At 40.6% G+C, this 18,480-nt stretch overlaps 1 pseudogene; it reads right to left on the reverse strand.

Moving 5' to 3' along the window:
• Positions 1-17,364: 17,364 nt before the first annotated feature.
• LOC116468706 (ADP/ATP translocase 2-like) lies at positions 17,365-18,259 on the reverse strand (annotated as a pseudogene).
• Positions 18,260-18,480: the final 221 nt, after the last annotated feature.

Here is an 18,480-nt window from a genome sequence, read left to right on the forward strand (position 1 = left end):
TCTGGTAAAACTTCAAAATTTTATGGATTTTAAAATAAAAGATACTTTAAAATTTCAAGTCGTTTCCTCAAATATACATATAGAGATTCTTATTAATCATATTTGAATCCATATTAATTGTATATTTCTAAATTAACTTCTGTTACCATGCATTTAGATATTTATTCCTAAATTTTAACTTTCGGTGCTCCAAACCGCTATTACCATTATTATATGATTTCCTATCTAACTGATTTTTGGCTAGATTTCTGGAAACATTTGCCATCATTTAGGAAAACTGTGTACCCTGCAATGAGGAAAATACGTTTCTATACTCCTTTCTTCTCTAGCTCTGTTCTAAAGAACCATTTGGCTTCTTTGTTCTGTATAGGTGGTATTTAGTAAAATTATAATTCCCTCAAGAATTTAAAGGCACATGGGAAGTAAATACAAACCCCACACAGTACTTAATAATCACATGTAGCAGTATTAGAAAAGCACAATACATACAGCAGCAAAAACCCCTCTCATACCAAAAGTATTTGCTGCCTGCTCCCCTTTTATGCAGCACCGGGCAGGTGCTCCAAGGAAATAGATATAGGGTTTTCAATTAATGAATGACAACAGAAACATTAATATTCCTGCCACACAGCCAAATCTATGCTGTATGAAATAAGACTGTATTTACTGTGTACATGTAGAGTGGTAAATGCACACAGTGAGGTGATAATTGAAGAGGGAGTTGGAAGAACTCTAGCTGAAGAGAACTGCAGGTGTACTTGCCATTTATCTTTCTTCAAGTCCCAGAATAGAGTTTTAGAACTATTTGTATTATTAAGGAAGGAAGCCTGTGGAACTGTTATAGGGTCAACATTTCAGGAGCAAGATGAGACTTGGAGGCAGGGTTGGTAAAGAAAATGAGACTAGAACAACAGAAAGGCATAATTTAAGGGAACTGAAATTATCCCTGGAGAGAAAAGTGTCATCTCCTCATGATCAGAATGAAAATGTCTCTCATGAGCCCAAAGGTACTAGAAATTTCCATAGTACCCAAAAGTATGAGTGATCAATGTTGAGATGTGACCAAATTCACACTTTGTTACATAGGCCTGGAGGACGTGAGACTTAAGGTTGGTGAGGAGGCTGCAGGAGAGAAACAGGGAAACAGGATGCCCTATGTGTTCCCACCTATTGTACCATCCCTGAATCTTCAGAATATCTACCTGGAAAGAGAGTCCCATGGGGATGAGAATTGTACCTGTGAAGCAGGGGAGAAAGAGCCTTGATTTTAACCTTATGTCCAACAATGTTAAAAATGCAGAAAATAATCATACAGAGACTTTGTCAGAATAATGCAAAGATGCAGACCAGGAAGAAGTCAGGAGAAGGAGAGCATCCCCGCATACAGCATAGGATATGACAAGGTAATCATTGTGAGAGCTTTTGGAGAGGCCTTAAAGCTGTCAGTGATATGGGAGAGGGGCAGGGAAGTGCTTGGGAGAGAAGGGTGGGGTCCCTGGCGAGGGCTCCACCCTCGGGCCTGTGCCCACAGACCCAAATGAGGACAGGGATTTCTGTTTTCACACCCAGAAAAGTTGCCTTTTGGTCTGCCACACCCCCCATCCTGTGCCCACAAAAACCTAGGACCGTAGCGGGCACACACACACAAACAGCTGGATGTTGAGAGGAGCAGAAGAGCACATCAACAGACACCAGCAGACACTGGCAGGCCGTTGACAGCAGGATGACATGAAATTCAGTCAGGGATTATCAGAGGAGAGTCTGGCTGCTGGGTGGCCCAACTCCAGGGGAAGACCACCTTCTGGCTCCCCATCCATCTCAATGAGAGCTACCTCCACCACTCAGTAAAACCTTGCACCCATCCTCCAAGCCCACGTGTGACCCAATTTTTCTGGTACACTAGGGCAAGAACCTGGGATACAGAAAGCCCTCTGTCCTCAGGATAAGGCAGAGTGTCTAACTGAGCTGATTAACACAAGCCACCTGCAGATGGCAAAGCTGAAAGAGCACAGCATAACACACGCCCACTGGGGCTTCGGGAGCTGTAAACACTCAACCCTAGATGCTGCCGTGGGGTCGTAGCCCAAAAACACTCTCCACGACCAGCCTGTCTTCATGTTCCCCCTAGAGGTTTGAGCAGTGGGGCACGGAAGAAGCGAGCCACACCCCTGTCACATGCCCTGTGACGGGGATAAGGCAATTCCTCCCATTTCATCAGCATCTCATCACTCATTGTTTTTATCCCCCACCTCCTACTTCGTACAGTATTTAGTGCAAAACTCTAAAATAAACAGGGTATATGATTCTTCAATTCTGGGTCAAAGAACAACCAGAAAGCTAAGGAGGTTATATCCTAATTACATGTACAGTCTTTAGAGTGACAGCAGCTGGAGAGAAGGGAGGGAATCCGCCACATCCCTGAAGCCTGGAGGGCATAGGAAAGCCTACTTGGGATAGAGCAGTGGGCCGGGGGTTTTACCCAAAAGAGATCCCACATAGACCCTCACTATCAAAGCGACTGATTGAAACTTATATATTAATTATTTTTCAGATGAACTGCTACAATGAGACTATAACAGAATCATTTCCACTAGATGCCCAGATGTATTAATACAATTTATTAAGCAAAGATGTAAGATGACAGAGAAAATAATTTTTTTAAATCTCCCTTGTAAAGCAAAAAGAAGGGGAAATCCTAAGTCTAGTCACTAAATCATTTGGTCTTTTTTCTCTAACAGTAAATCATTTGAACTAAGAGTTGTGCCTGAAGAAGTTTTTAAAAATACCCTATTTAAGTCTAAGAAACACCACTAATGGTGTCATCTGAACTCATAATTTCACAGAACCCAGCCTGGATTCTTTTATCTTGTGCACACTTGATTTCATATCAGTAGGGACCCAAGGTTAAATGGCATGATTATTTTCTTCAGTTCGTAGAGTTAAAGTTTGTTCTGCCTCATTGCTTCCTGCTGAAGCATCTTTTTACATCAGTTCCCACATTGTGTGATTTGAAGGCTCTGCCTCCATGGACAGTTGAGAACACATCGTGCTGCTTCCTGCAGCAGTTCGTGCACAAACTCCCAACTGCTTGAAAGTGGCTCTCAAACCTTTCCAGGCACAAAAATCACCTGGATCTTGTTAAAAATGCTGACTCCTGGTTTTACATGTTGAAATCAGTTTTCCCAATGGTTCAATTGCAGATGATTCTCAGATCCTGCTTTGACAAACACTATTTTATTTTTCCTTGTCCTGTCTCTTTAATGAAGCTTTTCCAAATCCTGTGCATACGGATTTCTTCCTCTGTCTATCTAGAGTGATATATTGACCCCTGATTTAGCCCTGGATAGTTTATCTTCTTGTATTGTTGCTTATTTCATGTGTTATATCTCAGTTCTGAAATATACTGAACACTACGGGGAGGAATCCCATGTCTTAAGTGACCGTATAATAATATATAATAAGCTTTAAGTAATATTGGCATGGAGTGCCCATGGAACAGAGAACCTTTAATAGTGAAAGAATGGAGTTATTTATATCCTTGGAGATAAATGGACAAAGAGGACCTGGGAGAAAGCAGAGGCATTAGATGAAGAATGTACTGACACATGGGCAGTGTTGCAGCCTAATCCTTTGGTGCCACTATAGACATAAGAACGTGAGGCAATCCACACACAGGGTGGGGCACCACAGAGCCAGGGAGACCCATGGACAGGCTCTGTCTTTCCTTGCTATGTTTCTTGGGTGTGTCTTTTTTCTAAACTTTAGCATACCCAACTAGAAAATAAAATTGTATTATGTGTTGTTGAAGATCCCTTCTGATGCTACAGAGTTTAGAAATTTTTTTGTATCTGGAGAAAATACCAACTATAGCAGAAACATTGGTGTTATACAAATGAAGAATTTTCTGGTTGTTAAGTTGTCACTACCTTTGTTCTGAGTTTTCTTTTTTTAATTGCAAATTGTTTTCTCATTTAAAAAATCTTTACAAATATTTTCTCCACTGTTTTACATCCCTTATAAATTAGAGGCAATGCTATTTGATATTATATGTAATTATTCTGATTCTACATGTAATTATACTGAGTCTTTTTAGCATGCTGATATTCATTTCTGCCACTTCTATGGGAAATGTCTTCTTGGAAGATTTTTGCATCTGAGAACCTCCCTGAGATGTTTTATTTTATTACCCTGTCTTCCTTTTGCCAATATCATCTGTAAAACCTTTTTCTACTTCATCTCACAATTTATTTTTCCTTTCCATTGCTCTGTAAAATGTGCATTTCATAATATAACTACATTATACAAGTCCCAGGCTCCTTCTAGACCTAAAAGAATGTGTGTGGTTTTATAAGTAAGGTTTTTGTAAGTTGATTTCTATTATTTATAGCTGATGTACAGGTATCATTTAAGTACCTTTAGTTTTACAATAGAAATGATAATAGGCAATTAGATTATTTTCAAATATCCCATATAATTTCTACTAGAAGTATTTAAGATTATATAACTTTTCTATCTTATGTAGCACAATACATTTCAGATATTTAGTTCCTTTAAATTTTGTTTAATGCTAAACATGATCACTTTTTAATATTTAGGCAAAATGACAAAAGTTAAAAAATTTAAAGGAAAATATTAGTAATAATTCTCTTAATTTACCATAAAACTTTTCATTCGTGAATGTTGAATTAATCATAGCATAATGTGATTTTGTAATTATTTTTACTTGCTGATATATCATAAAAATTATCACATAATCATTATAATTTTTAATGGTTGCATAACATTTCCTTGAATTAGTGTGACAAATTTCCCATCATTTTGCACGTTTAGGCTTGTTTTCTATTTCTTTATTATTTTTTGATACTGCTATGATTCATGCAAATAGCCTTTTTCTACTTTCAGATTATTTCTTTACAAAGAGGATAGCTAAGTTAAAAGGTAGGAACATTTTGTGGGTTCTGAGGAAAATTATTATCATATTGCTTTCTAAAATGTATTGTTTCACTTTTCATTGCCACTCTCAGCATTAGTGAAACACAGCTTTATCCTAAACAGCAAGTATAGCAAGTGTTATTCACTTTTTAAAACATTGTGGTACAACATATACAACATAAAATTTACCCTTTTAACAATTTGTAAATGTGCAATTCATGGCATTGAGTACATTCATAATATTGTGCAACCATCACTACTATCCATTTCCAGAGTTTTTCATCATCCCAAACAGAAACACTGTATCTATTAAATAATGTCTCCCCATTTTCCCCTTCTCAATCCCTGGTAACCTCTATTCTATTTTCGGTCTCTATGAAACCTATTGTAGGTACTTCATATAAGTGGAATCATATTACATTTGTCTTTCTGTGACTGGTTTATTTCACCTAGCAGAATGGTTTTAAGATTCATCCATGTTGTGGCATGTATCAGAATTTCATTCCTTTTTAAGGCTGAATAAAACTCCATTGCACGTATTTACATTCTGTTTATCCATTCATTGATCCATGATTATTTGGGTTCTTTTCCACCTTTCGGTTATCATGAATAACGCAGCTATGAACATTGGTATAAGAGTATTTGAGTCTCTACTTTTCAATCTTTGGGGTATATGTGGAGAAGTGGAGTCATTGGATCACATGGCAATTCTGTTTAACTTTTGAAGAGTGTTATTCTTTCATGGTCAATAAAATGTGCTTTGATTTTTTGCTTGTTTTCTACTTTTCATGTTTGCTTTGTTTTGGCACAACTTTTATTTTTTTAAGTCTCAATATTTTCCTTATCTATATTAATTTATATCACATCTTCTATAATTATCAGTTCATGTCCTCTGTCCGTTTATTGATTACCTTTTTTCTGAATGTTTGTCTAAAAATCTGAATGAGACCCATCAGGGACATCTCCTTCTTTTGCCTACTCAGAGTCCCTTCTCTTTTATACATGGATTTTTCCTTTGGGAATTATCCCTCTTCTGCTGCAGACTACACAGCATCAGACATGTGCCCACTCCCTGGCCAATTAAACACTCCCTGGTACCTGAATCCTGAAAAGAATGAAACAAAAACAGAAAATGATGAGAGCCACACCAAGATGCCTGTATCTTTCTGAAAGTCTGCCCAGCCATTAGAGTTTCTCACATTTACATGAAATTTCCCTTGGTTCTCAGTCATACCAAGAACTGATTTTTTTGTCTTTAGTTTTACAAGGTGCATCACATAATTTAATTCAAAAAATTCTTCTTTTTAAAAAATAAATTATCTAGAGTTGATTTCTATTGTTTATAATAGACTTGATAGAACAGTTACCCATATTATATAATCAATCCTTAGTCAAATTTATATATTTTTCCCAGTTTGTTGACTCCTTTTTAATTGTTTTTTCACTTTTTAGAAATGTTTAATTTGTAGAATTAAATCTCTAACATTTTATGTGACTTTTCTGCTCAATTCCTTCAAAGCTAAAAATTAGCTTCCCTCCACCAGTTTAATAATTAATCTATTCACTTTTTATTTTGACTACATCTAAATTATTCCAATTTATGCCCAATTTTTCATTATTCCTAAATATATATATTTTTAATGCTTGCTAGTAGCAAGTGACTTTAGGTTGATTCATATGTTTTTATGTAGCTCCAACTCTCCAAGTCTCTTAACCTGTTTGATTTTATATATATAACAGATACTTCTCATTTGTTGAGGAATCCATTCCAAAGCTCCTAAGGGTAATGTTGTTCTATATATACTATATTTTAGGAAAGAAGGAAGTAGTGGAAGCATAGGCATAGCTATTCTTTGTTTCTCTTCCTAGTCTCAGTTCGTCTTTTTTTTCTTATCAGTGGAGCAAGGATGACAATTCTACATGCAGCAGGAGAGGCTCTGGATTATAATCCAGCAGGGAAGCAAAAGCATGTGCTGGGAAGAATACCCATCAGAAGCCAGGGTGAAATGGGGAAATGTAGAACATGGGAGAGTTAACTAAGTGAAAATGACATAAAAGTATTGGAAGCTCACTCTTGGCCTCATGCAAAAAGGACTAACCAAGCACTTAAAACAGAGATGCAAAAATAATAACAAGAATGTGAGACTCGGCTGGGCGCGGTGGCTCACGCTTGTAATCCCAGCACTTTGGGAGGCCGAGGCGGGCGGATCACGAGGTCAGGAGATCGAGACCACGGTGAAACCCCGTCTCCACTAAAAACACAAAAAATTAGCCGGGCATGGTGGCGGGCGCCTGTAGTCCCAGCTACTCGGAGAGGCTGAGGCAGGAGAATGGCGTGAACCTGGGAGGCGGAGCTTGCAGTGAGCCGAGATTGCGTCACTGCACTCCAGCCCGGGTGACAGAGCGAGACTCCATCTCAAAAAAAAAAAAAAAAAAAAAAAAAGAATGTGAGACTCTTATTACATAAAAGCCTTAACACAGATGCTTACTATCTACAGTAGGTACTGATGGTGGTGGTGGCCCATCTGGAGCAGCTGCTGTGGAGACACCTGCTGCAGCAGGGAGGGCATAGCAATGGCTGCATGCTTTGCGGAACTGGCAGGGGCAGGATCAGGTGGGACCCCTGCCCCCTACCGAGTTGGCAGGGCAGGAGCCCCATACTCCTGGGTGCAGCTTTAGCTGCCCAGCCATGGCTCCAGGTCCCCGCATTCCTGGGGCTTTCAGGGCCCAGGAGGCCCCATGCCCCTGCAAGCTTGAAAGTGCCCTGCTCCCTGGCCTCTCCCAACTCCTGGTGCCTGCTTGGGATGGAGCAAAGTTGTGGACAACCCTGGGCACTGTCACAACCTGGCCAGGTGTGCCTGCACTTAGAGTGGTGCTGACATACCAGCCCCCTGCCATCTTGGCCCCCTCTGGACTTTGGGTGCCAAGGAGTGTGGGACAGGAGGAAGGAGCAGGGAGGGTGGTTGAGGGCACTTCTTGGCATGGACATCCTGCATGCTGGAGATGGCATGTTAAAGAACATGCTGCGTGCTGGAGATGGCATGCTAAAGGCCCAGCATGGGGGCTGGACTGCCAGTACTGGGCAAAGTCCACGGCCAGGAGTGACATCTTCATTGATGACCACTCAGCCAACTGGATGGTGCTTTTTCCAGGCCTGCCTGTGACTGCCCATGGATCAATCAGCACACACTGCCTCCATTCTGAGCACATAAAATCTCCAGACTCAGCCAGACTCACACTCGTTGGGATGACCTGCCTGCAAAAAGGAACTACCCACTGTGGGTCTACTCTCCGCTGAAAGCTGGACACTCATCAGGATGATCTGCCTGCAGAAAACAGCTATCCACTCCAGGTGGATAGCTCTCCATCAAGAGCTGAATACTTACTGGGATGATCTGCTTGTGGAAAAGAGCTACCCTCTATGGGCCTCCTCTCTGCTGAGAGCTGGACACCTGTCAGGATGATCAGCTTGCAGAAACGAGCTACCAACTTTTGGGCCTCCTCTGCTGAGAGCTGGACACCTGTCAGGTTGATCAGCTTGCAGAAACGAGCTACCAACTTTTGAGTCTCCTGAGGGCTATTCCATCACTCAATGAAGCTCCTCTCTGCTGTGCTCACCCTCCAGTTGTCCAGGTACGGCATTTTTCCCGGAGGCAGGACACGAACTCCAGACCTGCTGAATGGGACTGAAAAAGCTGTAACACAAACAGTGCTGAAACACACCCCCCATTCACCATGTTGCAGGCAATGAGAAGGAGAGAAGAGCTACAGTCCTTCGGGGATCCCACACCTAGGGGCTCCCCAAGCCAGGGCTGTGACACCCTCTTTGGGGGTCTGCAGTTCATGGTGTCTCCAAGCTTCTGGGCACCAACTCATTTCCCTTGCCCAGACATGGGTACCCACATCAGAAGCTGCTTGCAGTACATCTGATCCAGCCACAGTCTTGCACAGAGCTGGCCCCTGAGCCAGTGCCCGTGGTGGCACTTGGAGCTGCCTGCACTGTCACAATGTGTCCAGAATTGGTGGGTTCTTGGTCTCACTGATTTCAAGAATGAAGCTGTGGACCCTCACGGTGAGTGTTACAGTTCTTAAAGGCAGTGTGTCCGGAGTTTGTTCCTTCTGATGTTCGGATGTGTTCAGAGTTTCTTCCTTTTGGTAGGTTCATGGCCTCGCTGGCTCAGGAGTGAAGCTGCAGACCTTCCTGGTGAGTGTTACAGCTCTTAAGGCAGCGCATCTGGAGTTGTTCGTTCCTCCTGGTGGGTTTGTGGTCTCACTAGCTTCAGGAGTGAAGCTGCAGACCTTCACAGTCAGTGTTACAGCTCATAAAAGCAGTGTGGACCCAAACAGTGAGCAGCAGCAAGATTTATTGCAAAGAGCGAAAGAACAAAGCTTCCACACTGTGGAAGGGAATCGGAGCAGGTTGCAAGTGCTGGCTCAGGCAGCCTGCTTTTATTCTCTTATCTGGCCCCACCCACATCCTGCTGATTAGTACATTTTACAGAGAGCCGATTGGTCTGTTTTACAGAGAGCTGATTGGTCTGTTTTGACAGGATGCTGATTGGTGTGTTTACAATCCCTGAGCTAGACACAAAAGTTCTCCACGATCCCACCAGATTAGCTAGATACAGAGTGCCGATTGGTGCCTCCAGAAACCCTGAGCTAGACACGGGGTGCTGACTGGTGTGTTTAAAAGCCCTTAGCTAGATACAGAGTGCTGACTGGTGTATTTACAATCCCTTAGCTAGACATAAAAGTTCTCCAAGTCACCACTAGACTCAGGAGCCCAGCTGGCTTCACTCAGTGGATCTCACACAGGGGTCGCAGGTGGAGCTGCCTGCCAGTCCTGTGCCTTGCGCCCGCACTCCTCAGCCCTTGGGCGGTCGATGGGACCACGCACTGTGGAGCAGGGGGCTGCGCTCGTTGGGGAGGCTAAGGCCGCGCAGGAGCCCGTGGCGGCCGGGGGGTGGGGGGCGGCTGGGCAGGAGGGGCTGGGCAGGAGGGGCTGGGCAGGAGGGGCTGGGCGTGGGCAGGCAGCTGAGGCCCAGGGAGAAATCGAGTGCAGTGCCGGTGGGCTGGCACTGCTGGCGGACCCAGTGCACCCTCCACAGCTGCTGGCTTGGGTGCTAAGCCCCTCACTGCCCGGGCCGGCGGGACCGGCCAGCCGCTCCGAGTGCTGGCCCACCAAGCCCACACCCATCCGGAACTCTAGGTGGCCCTCAAGCGCTGCACGCAGCCCCGGTTCCCGCCGGAGCCTCTCCCTCCACGCTTCCCAGCAAGCTGAGGGAGCAGACTCTGGCCTCAACCAGCCCAGAGAGGGGCCCGCACAGCACAGTGGCGGGTTGAAGGGCTCCCCGAGCATGGCCAGAGTGGACACCCAGGCCGAGGAGGCGCCAAGAGCAAGCGAGGGCTGCGAGGGCTGCTGGCACGCTGGCACCTCTCAATAGCAGCCAGCATGCCTGGCTGTGAGCAGTGGCCCATGCTCACTCGCTCCCAAACCCTTTGCTGCTCCATGCCTGGCTCAGCCTTGGCAGGTGTAGGATTCAGGCCAGTAGCACAAACCAAGCTCAGCCTGCCAGGCCAGGTGGGTAGAATGAGCCCAGTAGGTCCAAACTCAGGCAAAGGTGCCACTGGCCACAGAGGTTTCTGGCTGGAAAAGCTACACTTAAGGATCCTGTGACGGTACAAGCAGAGTTGCTCTGATTGTAACCTAGCCCATCTGATTCTTCTTAATCTGCTATGATTCCTGTGATACTCTGGGAACTCTAGGGTTCTACAGGACAAGATTTGAAAACCACTGGTTTAAAGAATAAGAGATGTCATACATCATCATAATTTGTGCCCTGGAGAAAATGGCTGACAGTAGCTTAAATAACACCTCTCTTTGAGGGAGTTTTAGTTGAAATAGGGATTAAAGTAACTGAACCCCAGTAGAAAAATTTCATAAATCAGAGTGAGTGGGAGAATTGGTAATGAGGGAGGTGGCAGACACAGAACCAATTCAATTGCTCTAAAATCATGTTATTCATCCTGTTACCTACTCCCTGGATGAAGTGATGGCCACAGGCAATTTGTTGTGAGTCATTGTCATTAAAGACACTCGATACTTTTTGAGAAGCACACTGTTCACACAGATTAATCCTAATCCTACCAAATAGGCCACTTTATAAATATACCTAATAATAAATAGGCACTTGAAATGACTCCCAAGAAAGACTAGTAGAGAAGACTAAAATTCGAATACAATGATGGCAAATTAGAAAAAAGAATTTAAGTTTTTTCTCCAAGTCAATCAAACCAGGCTGACACATTTAAAGGGAAAATGGCAAGTGGTGATGATTTAGTGCCTGAGAGCCTGAGGGAGGGTTTTCTTTGTAATCTCAACCGAAGAACTGAATGTTCCAAAATGTCACTGAAGAACAAAATGTCATCTGGTGGAATTGATGGCTGACAAAATTAGAGCAAAGAAACTATTACTTTGTGCCACATATAGCCAACTTGTGAAACCCACTGCCACAGGAAGTTATGGAGTTGAGAACCATAGTTGGATTTAAAATGGAATGAATAACTTTATGACTAATAAATGTCAGTGCCAGCTCTTCATGCTAAGATAAAAGGGGTAGTCAAAGTACATGTTTCAGAGCACAGGCCAAGTGCTGCAGGGGTTAGAAGGAGGGACCTTTCCCTTGTAAACACTGATATATAATTAGCCATTCAGAACACAAGAAACATTTTTACCTCTCTGCCAGAACTAGATACTGCCTCCTGCAGAAGTAGGGGTCTAGGAGAGGGGCTGCTGTGGAGTTAAGTGTGGAAGGATCCTCAGTAAAAGGCCTGTGCTGAGCTTGCACAGCCATGAGCTACCAACAAGCAAGCAAACAAAAAAAGTTGAGACTGTTCTCCTGCCACCCTCAGTTACCTCCTCCGCCACCTCAAACATTTTCATGCTGAGCTTGCGTCCTACTGACTAAAATCAACATTGGGCGACCACCTTCTTCATCAGCTGAGTATCCTGGTGGCCCCATTCTGCTCTCCTCTCTTCAGCAAAAGATGTCTCTATTTCTGAGTGTCTGCTCATAGTTCCCATGCATTCTCCCATCTTGATAATCTGGACTGGATCATGAAGAAACACGAAGATCCTTGAACAGCTTTCTTGGTGCAGGTGTTCACAATTCAACAGCTTTGAGGGTCAAAGTAGGTAATGTAATTGTGTGCAGAAGCCCAAGTATAAGAACGTTTAACTTCCAGAAATAGAATCAAACAGTCTTTATTTTTACTAAATTAGAACTAAATTAGAAGTTCATGGCATAATGTAAGCAGATATGATATTTTGGATTATATATTAAATTCAAAATAAAAAGATTAACTGAAAATTTTCAAACTCCAATTCTTCTGATTTATAATTAGAAAACTAATCTTTTTTCTATATAACATGTATTGGACTTTGTATTTCTCTTTAAAATAGACGTGCAGAATTTGGCCTTGAATCCCTTAAATGAGAACAATATTTTGTTTTATTTTAGCTCATAACAGAGAACACATGTTTTCAATATAGGTACTTGCAAACATAGTTTGCTTGTATGTTTAGAGTAACTACTTTCAAGACATTGAAGACATCTAATTTTCTAACACCATCATATTTTGCTATCAGTATCATATTATAATGCTACTTGGTTTATTTGATAAGTCTTCATTCATTCTGTCAGTATTAATTGTGAAAAACAAAGTGAAAAACATTTGTTTGTTTTTAAAAAGTTTGAAGTTAGAGAACTTTGTTTGGAATTAGGTCTTCAACTCTGCAATTGGGGAATTCCTGTAATTTCCAATTCTGAAAACTGAGTCTGGTTTAAAAAGTGTGGTGGATTATTTCTGCCAAAGAAGCAATTCTTTCTAAAAATAAGATAATCAAAACATAAATTAAAAAAAATTTTATAAGCTCCCTTGCATTAAAAAAACTAATAATTACTTTTCATGGTAGCATTACTTATTTGATTTGCTTTTAAAATAGAACACCATTGAAATTTCTGTTGTTTCTCTCAGCTCGTTAAATTCTCATCATGCATTATCTTTCTGTAGTTTGTTCATAATGATGACTTCAGTTGCATTCTTTTGACAAAGACATACTTTGTGTATTAAACATGTGAGAGTTGTCTCCAATTGTTTTCCTTGTAGAGATCTTTTATTTAACAATAAATAAGCTAAATTTATCCTTAGGTTTTTTTTAAGTTATTGTAAATGAAGAGTGCCTTCTTGATTTCTCTGTCAGCTATTACATTATTGATAAACAGAAACACTACAGATTTTTGTATTTTTTTTAGTTTCTTTGTATATTTAGTTTCTTTGAAAACAGCTTTGTTCTCTGATACTTTTCTTGAATTATATTGTCTTTGTAGTCTCTATGTCATTTTCCACTTTTGCTACAGACATGGAGTCACAAAATATTGCCTGACTACAGAAAAATAACAGCACAACTATAATAAAAATGGAAACTAATACGATCATTGTCACACTCAAAAGATGTGACTCTAGTAAATTGGAGAGAACATGCCATTCTAAAGAGAGTGGCAGTTACACAGTTCCAGCCAATTGCCACCTTGTAAGACTGAGGCTTAGTGTTGTGAGAACATCTGGATGATTCCAGAGAGTTCAAATACCCAGAAAACTTTCTCCCAAGTTTTAAATGTAACCAACTTATTGAAATACTTTTATTGATACGTAATATTTGTGTATTTTTATGGGGCTCATGTGACATTTTCTTACATGCACAGAATGTATAACCATCAAGTCAGGGCATTTAGAGTATCCATCACCTCAAGTAGTTATCATTTCTATATGTTGGGAACATTTCAAATTCTCTCTTCTAGCTATTTTGAAACATATGATACATTATTAACTATAATCATCCTACTCTGATAATAAATATTCATTCTGTCTAACTGTTTGTACCCTTAACCAGCCTGTCCTCATGCCCTTCCCCCACACTCTTCTCAGCCTCTGGTAGCTATCATTCTACTCTTTACCTCTACAAGATCAACTTTTTTAGTTCCAATACATGAATGAGAACATGCTATATTTGTCTTACTCTGCCTGGCTTATTTCACTTAACATAGTGATCCCTAGTTCTGTCCAAGTTGCTGCAAATTATAGGATTTCATTCTTTTTCTAGTCAAATAGTACTACAGTGTGGGTATACACCACATTTTCTTTATTCATTTATCTGTTGTTAGACACTTAGGTTGATTCCGTATCTTTGCTATTGTGAATTATACTGAAGTAAACATGAGGGTACAGATATCTCTTTGATATACTGATTTCCTTTCCTCTAGATAAATACCCAGTAATGGGATTGCTGAATTGTATGGTAGTTCTATTTTTAGTTTTTAAAGAAATTCCTATACTATATTCCACAGTGGCTGTACTAATTTACATTCCCACCAACAGTGTATAAAAGTTCTTTATTCCCTCTACATCTTCATCAGCATCTGTTATTTTTTGTCTTTTTAATGATAATAGCCATTCAAACTAGGGTAAGATTAGATTAGTAATATTGAACTTTTTTTATATACCTGTTGACATATATGTATGACATACATATATGTATGACATACATATATGTCGACATATATGTATGCCTTCTTTTGAGAAATATTTTTTCATGTACTTTGTCCACTTTTCAAATGGGATTACATGCTTTCTTGCTGTTGAATTGTTTTAGTTTGTTGTCTTTTTTGGATATTAGTCCCTTATCAGATGAATAGTTTGCAAATATTTGCTCCCATTCAACAGGTTGTCTTGTCACTCTGGTTATAATTCCTTTTGTTGTGCGGAAGCATTTTAGTGTATTATAGTCCCGTGTGTCTACTTTTGATTTTGTTTCCTGTGCTTTTGAGATCTTAGTCGTAAAATCTTTGCATAGACCAATGTCCTGAAGTATTGTTTTCTCCTAGTAGTTTTTTATTTTCAGGTCTTATGTTTAGGTCTTTACTACATTTTGAGTTGATTTTTGTATATGGTGAGAGATAAAGGTCTAGTTCATTCTTTTGTGTATGGGTATCCAGTTTTCCCAGCACTATTTATTGAAGAGCATGTCCTTTCTCCACGGTATGTTCTTGGCGCCTTTGTTGAAAATAGTTGGCTGTAAATACCTGGATTTGTTTCTGGGCTCTGTATGCTGTTCCATTGGTCTATGTGTCTGTTTTTAATACCAGTACCATGTTCATTTGGTTACTATAGCCTTGTAACATATTTTGAAGTCAGTCAGTGTGACACCTCCAGCTTTGTTCTTTTTGTTCATAATTGCATTTGCTATTCGGGGTCTTTTTTGGTTCCATATAAATTTGAGGATTTTTTTCTTTCTGTGAAAAACTATATTGGTATTTTGATAGGAATTTTGTTGAATATGTTGGTTGCCTTCATTAGTGTGGTCATTTTAACAATATTAGTTCTTCCAATTCAAGAGCATGGGATGTCTTTCCATTTGTTTGGGTCATCTTCAATTTCTTTTATCTTCTTTTCTTTAGAGACAGGGTCTCACTGTGTCACTCAGGCTGGAGTGCAGTGGTGTGATCATAGCTCATTGTAACCTCAAACTCCTGGGCTCAAGAAATTCTCCTGCTTTAGCCTCCCAAGTAGCTAGGTCTATATAGACATGTGTCACCATACCCAGCAAATTTTTTTTCTTTGAGAGAGAGGCTCTTGCTATGTTTTCTAGGCTGGTCTTGAACTCCTGGACTCAAGAGATCCTCCCACTTCAGCCTCCCAAAATGTTGGGATTACATGCATGAGCAATCACACTCAGCCCGCTTCAATTTCTTTCATCAGTGTTTTGTTGTTTTCCTTGCAGAGATCTTTCACCCCCTTGGTTAAATTTACTTTTAGGTATTTTTAAGCTATTGCAAATGAGATTGCCTTCTTGATTTCTTTTCAGCTATTTCATTATTGATAAATAAAAATGCTACTGATTTTGGTATATTTATTTTGTTTCCTGCAAATTTGTTTGATTTATTATCAAGTCTAAGAGTTTTTTGGTGGAGTCTTCAGATTTTTCTAAATAAAAGATCATGTCATCTGCAAAAAGAAACAGTTTGACTTCCTCTTTTCCAATTTGGATACCTTTTATTTCTTTCTCTTGCCTAATTGCTCTGGTGAGGACTTCCAGTACATAAATACAAAACTCACTGGTAGAGCAAACATACAAATAAGGAAGAGAAAGGATTCATGTTACCACTACAGAAAACCACCAAACTATGATAACAAACAATAAAAGAGAAAGAAAGAAACTAAGGACATAAAAACAACCAGAAAACAATTAACAAAACTACAAGAATAAGCCTTCACTTACCAATAATAACCTTGAATGTAAACAGATTAAATTATCCACTTACAAAATATAGACTGGCTGAATGGGTCCAAAAACATATGACCCAATTGTATGCTATCTACAAGAAACTCACCCCACCTGTAAAGACACATATAGACTGAAAGCAAAGGAATTAAAAAAAAAATTCTATGCAAATGGAAACCAAAAGTGAGCGGGAGTTGCTGTACTTATATCACATAAAAGGGACTTTATGTCAAAACAGTTAAAAAAGAGACAAGGACGGTAGTTAGATAATGATAAAGGGGTAGATTCAGCAAGAGAATATAATGATTCTAAATACATATGCACCCAACACCGACGCACCCGGATGTATAAAACAAACATTATCCAAAGGGAGAGATAGACTTCAATGCAATAATAGTTGGGGACTTCAACCCCCATCAACACTAGACAGATATTCTGACAGAAAATTATCAAAGAAACATTGAATCTAAAGTGAACTTAAATTTCACTTTAGATCAAATAGACCTAACAGACACCTACAGAACATTTTATTCAACAGCTACAGAATACACATTCTTCTTCTTGGCACATGAAACATTCTCCAGGTCATATGTTTGGCCACAAAATGAGTCCACAATTTTTAAAAAATCAAATTTATACCAACTATCTTCTCAGACTATAGTGAATTAAAACTAGAAATTAATAAAAAGAGGAACTTTGGAAACCATGCAAATACACTGAAATTAGGGTCATTTAATTAGGGTCATGCAAATACACTGAAATTAGACAACATTCTCCTGAACAACCATTGGGTCAAGAAAAAAATTAAAAATAATTTTTTTAAATTTTAGATTTTTTAAATTTCTTCAAATTTGTTATGTATCAGGAGTGACTGAAATAAAAAATATAATCGAGTCCCATCATCATCACCATCATCATCATGGAAATGGCTTTAAGAGAAAACTATTCAGATGAATATTATTGCTTCTCATTTTCAACCAGTAAATAGTTGCCACTGATAAATTGACAGCCAGTAGTCTGTCAAGAATGCTCAAGATATGTTATATAATACAACATACCTGCTCACAGGGGGAAAAATCCTAGGAAATACCTTATGTGTAGTTCTTGATTTAATCATACAAGACAAGCACAAAAGCACCACCTATGCCTCTGAGAACACTGGACCATGCACCCTTGAGAAAAGCTTTGCCCCCTTCATCACGAGCAATCTTCCTCCAGCAGTCAAGCGCGTCTGTGTACATGAGGTCAGTTCCTTTGCACCCTGACTGCATCATCATGCGGGGGCAAACGGTGTCAAATGGATAGGAAGCCAACCCAGCAACGGCAGTGACAGTCTGTGCAGTCATCCAGCTGATGACAATGTGAGTGTTCTTGGGATCTGGAAGCATTCCGTTTCTAGTGTCATAGATACCGAAGTAGGCAGCTCGGTAGATGATAATAACCTGCACAGACACGTTAAAGCCTTGATACGGGCCCTTAATCCCATTAGATCTACATATCTTAACCAGGCAGTCACTGAGGCCTCCGCATTCCCTTTTGCTTCAGCTTTACCCACATCGGCTGCTAGACCGGTACGGGCAAAATCAAGAGGGTACACGAAACACAATGATGTGGCCCCAGCGGCACCACCTGATGCCAGATTCCCTGCAAAGTAGAGCCAAAACTGGGTCCTCTTGTCCACCCCACCCAGGAAGATCCTTGTATTTATCTTTGAAGGCGAAGTTGAGAGCCTGGGTGGGGAAGTATCTGAAGACATTGGCCAGGTTACTGCGCCAGAAGGACAGGACTCCCCTGCGCCTTGGGAATACGGACCACGCAGTCTATAATGCCCTCGTATTGCTTATCTGCGGTGATCTGTTTGCTGGCATGCTGCACCTGCATCAGCAGCTTGACCTGGTCGGTGGGTGCTACCGCCATCTTGAAGATGGCTGCGGCCACTCCACCGGCCAGGAAGTCCTTGGTGAAAGACAAAGCGACATCTGTCATGTTGAAAGGAAAGAGGAGGCAGGCTACTGCGGGACGGGACTGGGTCGGCAACTGGCTTTGACTCCGGAGCTGCGGGAGAAGAAAACTTAAAAAAATTGAAACGAATAAAAAAGGAAACACAACAAGCCCAAACCTGTGGACTACAGCAAAAAAAACAATGTTAAAGGGAAGTTTATAGCAGTAAACACCTATATCAAAAAAATAGAAAAATTTCAAACAAT

The sequence above is a fragment of the Hylobates moloch genome, unplaced genomic scaffold, assembly GCF_009828535.3.
Source record: "Hylobates moloch isolate HMO894 unplaced genomic scaffold, HMol_V3 SCAFFOLD_2, whole genome shotgun sequence".
NCBI classification, from domain to species: domain Eukaryota; kingdom Metazoa; phylum Chordata; class Mammalia; order Primates; family Hylobatidae; genus Hylobates; species Hylobates moloch.